The sequence below is a fragment of the Peromyscus eremicus genome, chromosome 23 (assembly GCF_949786415.1).
Source record: "Peromyscus eremicus chromosome 23, PerEre_H2_v1, whole genome shotgun sequence".
Lineage (NCBI taxonomy): Eukaryota > Metazoa > Chordata > Mammalia > Rodentia > Cricetidae > Peromyscus > Peromyscus eremicus.
The window spans coordinates 25183004-25189003 of NC_081438.1; positions in this window are offsets into that span (position 1 = coordinate 25183004).

Below are 6000 nucleotides of genomic sequence, written 5' to 3' on the forward strand. Positions count from 1 at the left end.
AGGTGTCTGTGGAGTCCACATCCAGAAGAGGGTGTCAGATCCCCAGGAGCTAGAGTTACAGGTGCTTGTGAGCTTCCTGATGTGAGTGCTGGGATCTGAACTCAGGTCCTCTGCAAGAGCACTAATAAATGCTCTTAACCACTGAGCCACCTCTCCAGCCTCCCTCCCTTGGTTTTATTTTTGAGGCAGTGTCTCACTATGTAGCCCAGGCTACCCTGAAAACCATAATCCTTCTACGTCTCCTGAGTGCTGGGGTGTACCACCACACCCAACTTTATTAAATTCTTTAAAAGATATGGTTTAGCCAGGAGGTGGTGGCGCACACCTTTAATCCCAGCACTTGGGAGGCAGAGGCAGGCGGATCTCTGGGAGTTCGAGGCCAGCCTGGTCTACACAGGACAGGCACCAAAACTACACAGAGAAACCCTGTCTCGAAAAAACAAAAACAAAAGATATGGTTTATTTTTGTTTTATGTGTATGAGTACTTTGCCTGCATGTATGTATGTATATATGGACACCGTGAGTGTGTGGTGCCCACAGAGGCAGAAGAGGACACTGGATCCCCTGAGACTGAAGTAACAGTTGATAGTGAGCTGCCATGTGGCCACTGGGAACGGAACCTAGGTCCCCTGTAAGAGCAGCCCATGCTCTTAACTGCTGAGCCATCTCTCTAGCCCTCTGGATAAATATTTTAATAGCACCATCGTGCTATTAAAACCCCCTAGAAACAAGCTGAAGTTTGGGGGTCCAGAGAACAAGTTATATATCCCAGACCAGGGCACTCACACGGTTGTTCATCTCAGTGAGCTACACTTTAGTTCCTGTGGGGGGTTCAAATCCAGGACTTGGAGTGGATTTTAGAGAGTTCATCCACCCCCATTTTCCCATCCCCCATGGTGGTTAGTCTCCATTGGCAGCTTGATGGAATTTGGTATCTGGCAGTGTCCATGACAGTGTTTGTAGACAGGTTTAAACCGAGGAGAGAAGACCCACCCTGAATGTGGGCAGCATCATTCCCTAGGCTGGGGTCCTGGAAAGCACCAGCATGCCTCTCTGCTTCCTGACTGTGGGTGCCATGTGACCCGCCGCCTCATGCTCCCGCCGCCATGCCTTCCCTGCCAGATAAACTCGCACTGTGAGTCCAAACCTTTCTCCCTTAGGCTACCTCTGTCATAGTGACAAGAAAAGTCATTACTACACTCCCAAGGCCAAATCTTATCATTAAAGGATTTCTCGTTCCCTGGACAACTGCATCTGTGAACGAGAAAAGATGGGGCTGGTCGGAACCTCAACCATGTAGAGAAGAATTTGGAATGGTACAAGTCCAGAGCCAACTCATCTTGGGCTAACTTAAGCCCCCTTAATTACTCACCTCTGTACCTAAGGCTTTTTCTTTTGGGCCACCACCCAGCTCCCAAATCATGACGTGGAGACTTCTTATTAGTTATGAATGCTTGGCCTAGCTTAGGCTCGTTTCTGGCTAGCTCTTTTAACTTAATTAACCTGTTTCTCTTCATCTACCTTTTGCCTTGGGGCTTTGTACTTTCCTTTCCTTCTGTGTATCTTACTTTCACTGCTTCTTGTGACTAGCCGCTGTTGGCTGCCTGGCTTCTGGCCCTGGGTGTGTCCCTCTCTTTCTTGCTCGTTCTTTTCTCCTTTCTCATTCATTTCTCCTAAGCCTAGATTTCTCCTCTTATTTATTCTCTCTGCCTGCCAGCCCCGCCTATCCTTTCTCCTGCCTTGCTATTGGCTGGTCAGCTCTTTATGAGACCAATCAGGTGCCTTAGGCAGGCAAGGTGAGACAGCAGCACATCTTTACATAGTTAAACACACATCCTTACATCATTGAACAAAGGCAACACAAACAAACGTAACACACCTTTGCACGGTTAAAGTAATATTCTATAGCACACATCTGTATGTGATCGAACATCTTTTTGGCCATTAGGAAAGTGCTTTGGAGTGTACAAACAGACCCTTAGCTTCTACCAACTCAAAGGCTGGAAGTGCCTTTGGATATCATCTGACAGACACAGTGACATTTCCCTTCCTTCCTGTGACCTGGCTGTCGGATGTTTCCACAAAGTGTCTTGATTTTTGTCACTCTCTTTGTTTTCTGTCACTAAAAAGCTCCCTCGGCTGTCACATTGGAACCTGGAATTTGGGGTAACCTGTATCTGTATTACTAGGGCCATGCTGGCTCATATTTGACTTCAGAACAAACTGTTTCTGAAACGTGGTTTATTGACTTTTATTGTTTTATGTGTGTGTGTGTGCACACTTGCATGTACGTGTATGCACCATGCGTGTGCCTGAGGCCCTCAGAGTCCAGGAGAGTTACAGGAACTTACGGTCAAGAGGTTGTGAGCCACCTGGAGATGGGTGCTGGGAACTGAACCCGGGCCTCGTGGATTCACAAAGGTCCTTACAGGGAGTCAGGTGAGAATGTCCATGTGGGAAGAAGTGATACAGGTCATGGAGAAATGTGAAAATCTTACATGGCTGTCAGTGAAGATGGGGAGCAGGGCCGTGAGTAGAGGGGTGCAGGCAACCCCAGGCTGGGGGATGACTCAAGGAATAAAGCAGATGCCAGGCAACTGACTTGAGTTCCGGTCCCAGTACCCACGCAAATGTCAGGCAGGCGTGTGACCTTCCTCTAGCTCCGGCACTCGAGGGGCAGTAGGCTAGCTAGACGAGCCATGTCAGGTTCAGTAGAGAGGCCCTGACTCAATGAATGAGGTGGAAAGTGATCGAGGGAGACTCCCTACATCAACCTCAGGCACACACACATACACACACCTGCACACACACACACACACACACACACACACACACACACACACACACGTGAACATGCGTGCATACATGTGTACCATACACCTTTACATAAGAAGAAAACAAAACGAAAAGTTAGAAGTTCCCAGAAAGAACCAACCTTACTAAGTCCTTCGTTCTAAACATGATGGCTCTGGAATCGTTATATCATTATTTATTTGTGTTTTTGTTTGTTTTAACGCTGAGGATTGAACTCAGGGCCTCACATGGGCAAGGCAAGCACCCAATCACTGAGTCACCCTTAGCTTTCTGTGAGGATTTCAAGTCAGGGTCTTACTCTGTAGCCCTGACTGTCCTGAAACTCACTACATAGACTAGGCTGGCCTCGAACTCACAGAGATCCACCTGCCTCTGCCTCCTGAGTGCTGGGATTAAAAGTGCATGCGTCAGATCCCTTGGAGCTGGAGTTACAGGCAGTTGTGAGCTGCCCAACATGGGTGCTGGGAACTGGAACTCTGATCCTTGCAAAAATAGCAAGTGCTCTTAATGGCTGAGCCATCCCTCCAGCCCCAGATGGGCTTCTAACCCTCATCACAACTGTCCAAGGTAGGTACAATTGGCAGCTCCACTCTGCAGACAAGGGACTTGATACCTGAGAGATGGAGTCCAGGTCCACACAGTGGGTAAGAGGAGGTGAGATTCGAACCCAGGGCCGTCTGCTTGTGGAGCTTTACTCCTTCAGCAAGGTGCCGGGTAGCTTTGGGAAGTTCAAGGTCATGTGCTAGGCATCTCAGGCATTTCCCAGTCGTTCTCTCCATCACCAGGTCACCCCTTGAGCAGAATGAGTCTTCAACACAAAACCTTCAGATTTCTGAGGATGCTGGTTCAATCAAGTTCTCATGTCTTGTGGCATGGTGGGGGAGGGGGTGTCTGTCTGTCTGGTGTAGTGTGTAATGAGTGTGTGATATGTAGTATGTGTATGATGTACAGTATGTGTGTGGTGTAGTGTGTGTGTGTGTGTGTGTGTGTGTGTGTGTGTGTGTGTGTGTGTGAAGAGTCCACTGTGACCCTAGCTGAGACCTGGAGTCTTAGTGACCCTTTTTAGGGGACCAAAAGGGCCTAGCCCCAGATCAGGGCCTGGATGGGGGAACCATCCACTCCCGGGGTAGCTGGTACACCTCAGAAGATCACACTCCTGTCTAGCAGTTCTTGGGGACCTGACGCTGCATCTCTACCCTATCTTTGTGTGTGTGTTGATATGTGTGTCTATCTTGTGTGCACATGTGTGTTGTGTGTGTAGAGGTGTCTGTGTGTCTGTGTGTCTGTCTGCCTGTGTCTGTGTGTCTGTGTTGCTGTCGATATTAGGCGGTGGGCTATCAGATTTCACTCAGGTCTTCCATCCATTTTTCGGTCATCTCCACTCTTCCCTGCCCTAGAGACTCCTGTGGGTGGTTCGTTTTGGTCCCCTGCCCCAGCAGGCACAGCTGTCTCAAAACCAGACCAACTCTGAGCCCCTCCCCATGTCCCTGGGGAGCCCATCGCTGGCCTGGCCCCCATTGAGTTCCAGGAGCTCTCCTTCAGATTACTCCGTGCCCTGACCTCAGCCCCCATCACACTGTTCAGCCCCCTCCCCTCTCAACCACCAGCCCCGCAACAAACCCACCTGCTACCTAAAAATAGCTCTCTCCTCTGGCTTTCTCCCTCCCTGGCTCCTGCTGGTTTTAATATGCTCCCAGCCGGGCTGGGAGCTGAGCTGTGCACCAGGCAGACCCAGGATGGTAATTAGGTTAACTCTGCTCCAGCTCCTGCCAGAGGGAGGCCGCCTGGCTGGGGCCAGGCAGGGGGGATTGGCAATGCTCTTTTCACAGGCTTGGGAGAGAGTCTCTGTGTGTGGTGGGTGATACTTGTGTGTCTATGTGTGGGATACATGCATATCTGTGTGTGTGTGTGTGTGTGTGTGTGTGTACACGCTCGTGGCATGAAGTGTGCATGTGATGCCTGTGTGTATATATGTTCTGTGTACCAAGGTGTTGGGGCAGATTTCTAGCACTATAACAAAATACCCGAGATAATGAACTTATAAAGTAAAAAGGTGGGCTCAGTTAGTAGTGCAGGCCTAGCCTTCATAAAGCTAGGGTTACATTCCCAGCAGAGTGTAAAAACAGGCATGATGGTCCACAGCTGTAGTTCCTGCACTGGAGAAGTGGAGGCGGGAGGATTATGGTCTCTCCACACCATGACTGCTGCCCATTTTGAATAAACTCTAAAAGTGGCGCTGTACCAAGTCCCTGTCTGGTTTTTCCACCCTCTATCCCACGGTGTTGAAGGAGGCCTCTGAGGAGCGTTGTTCACCCTTCGGGAACGAAATGTGAAGGTTATCAGCATCAAGGTGGGTGGGAGCTGAGGAGACAGCTCAGCTGGAAGGGCGCTTGGTGCACACGCATGGTACCTGAGTTCAGAGCCCCCAGAACCCACATGAAAGGCGTGGTGACACTCGCCTAATCCTGGCACTGGGGAAGTAGAGGCAAAATGATTCCCGGGGTTCCGTGGCCAGCCAGTCTAGCCATGTGTGTGAGCTCCGAGTTCAGTGAGAGACCCTGCCTCAAAAACAAGGTGGAGGGTAGATGGTACAGTGGAGTGTGCTCTCCCAGAGGCCGGAGTTTGGTTCCCGGCACACACGCTGAACGGCTTACAACAGCCTGTAACTACAGCTCCAGAGGATCCCGTGGTCTTCTTAGCCATCTGCACTTGCATGTACACACACACACACACACACACACACACACACACACACACACAGAGAGAGAGAGAGAGAGACAGAGAGACAGAGAGAGAGAGAGACAGAGAGAGAGACAGAGAAACAGAGGGACAGACAGAGATAGAGACAAATACACACACACACACACACACACACACACACACACAGAGAGAGAACATTCTGATTTGTGGTAACTTTCTAGCCTCCATCTCCTGAGTGTGGGGCTTACGTGTGCAAGTGGCCCCACTCTGCGCTGCTGTGGAGCTTTAATAACCATACCTTCCCCTCTCCCAGCCTCAACTCTGCCCCAGTAACATGGAGGTGCATCGGCACAAGGGTGAACGAAGTCTGCAAGGTCCCACGGGAACCTAACAGGAGGAGCTGGGCTGGCAGGCTGGCTCGGCGGGGAAGGGCGCGCGCCACTGAGCCTGATGGCTTGAAGTTTGATCCCGGGGCCCACAAGATG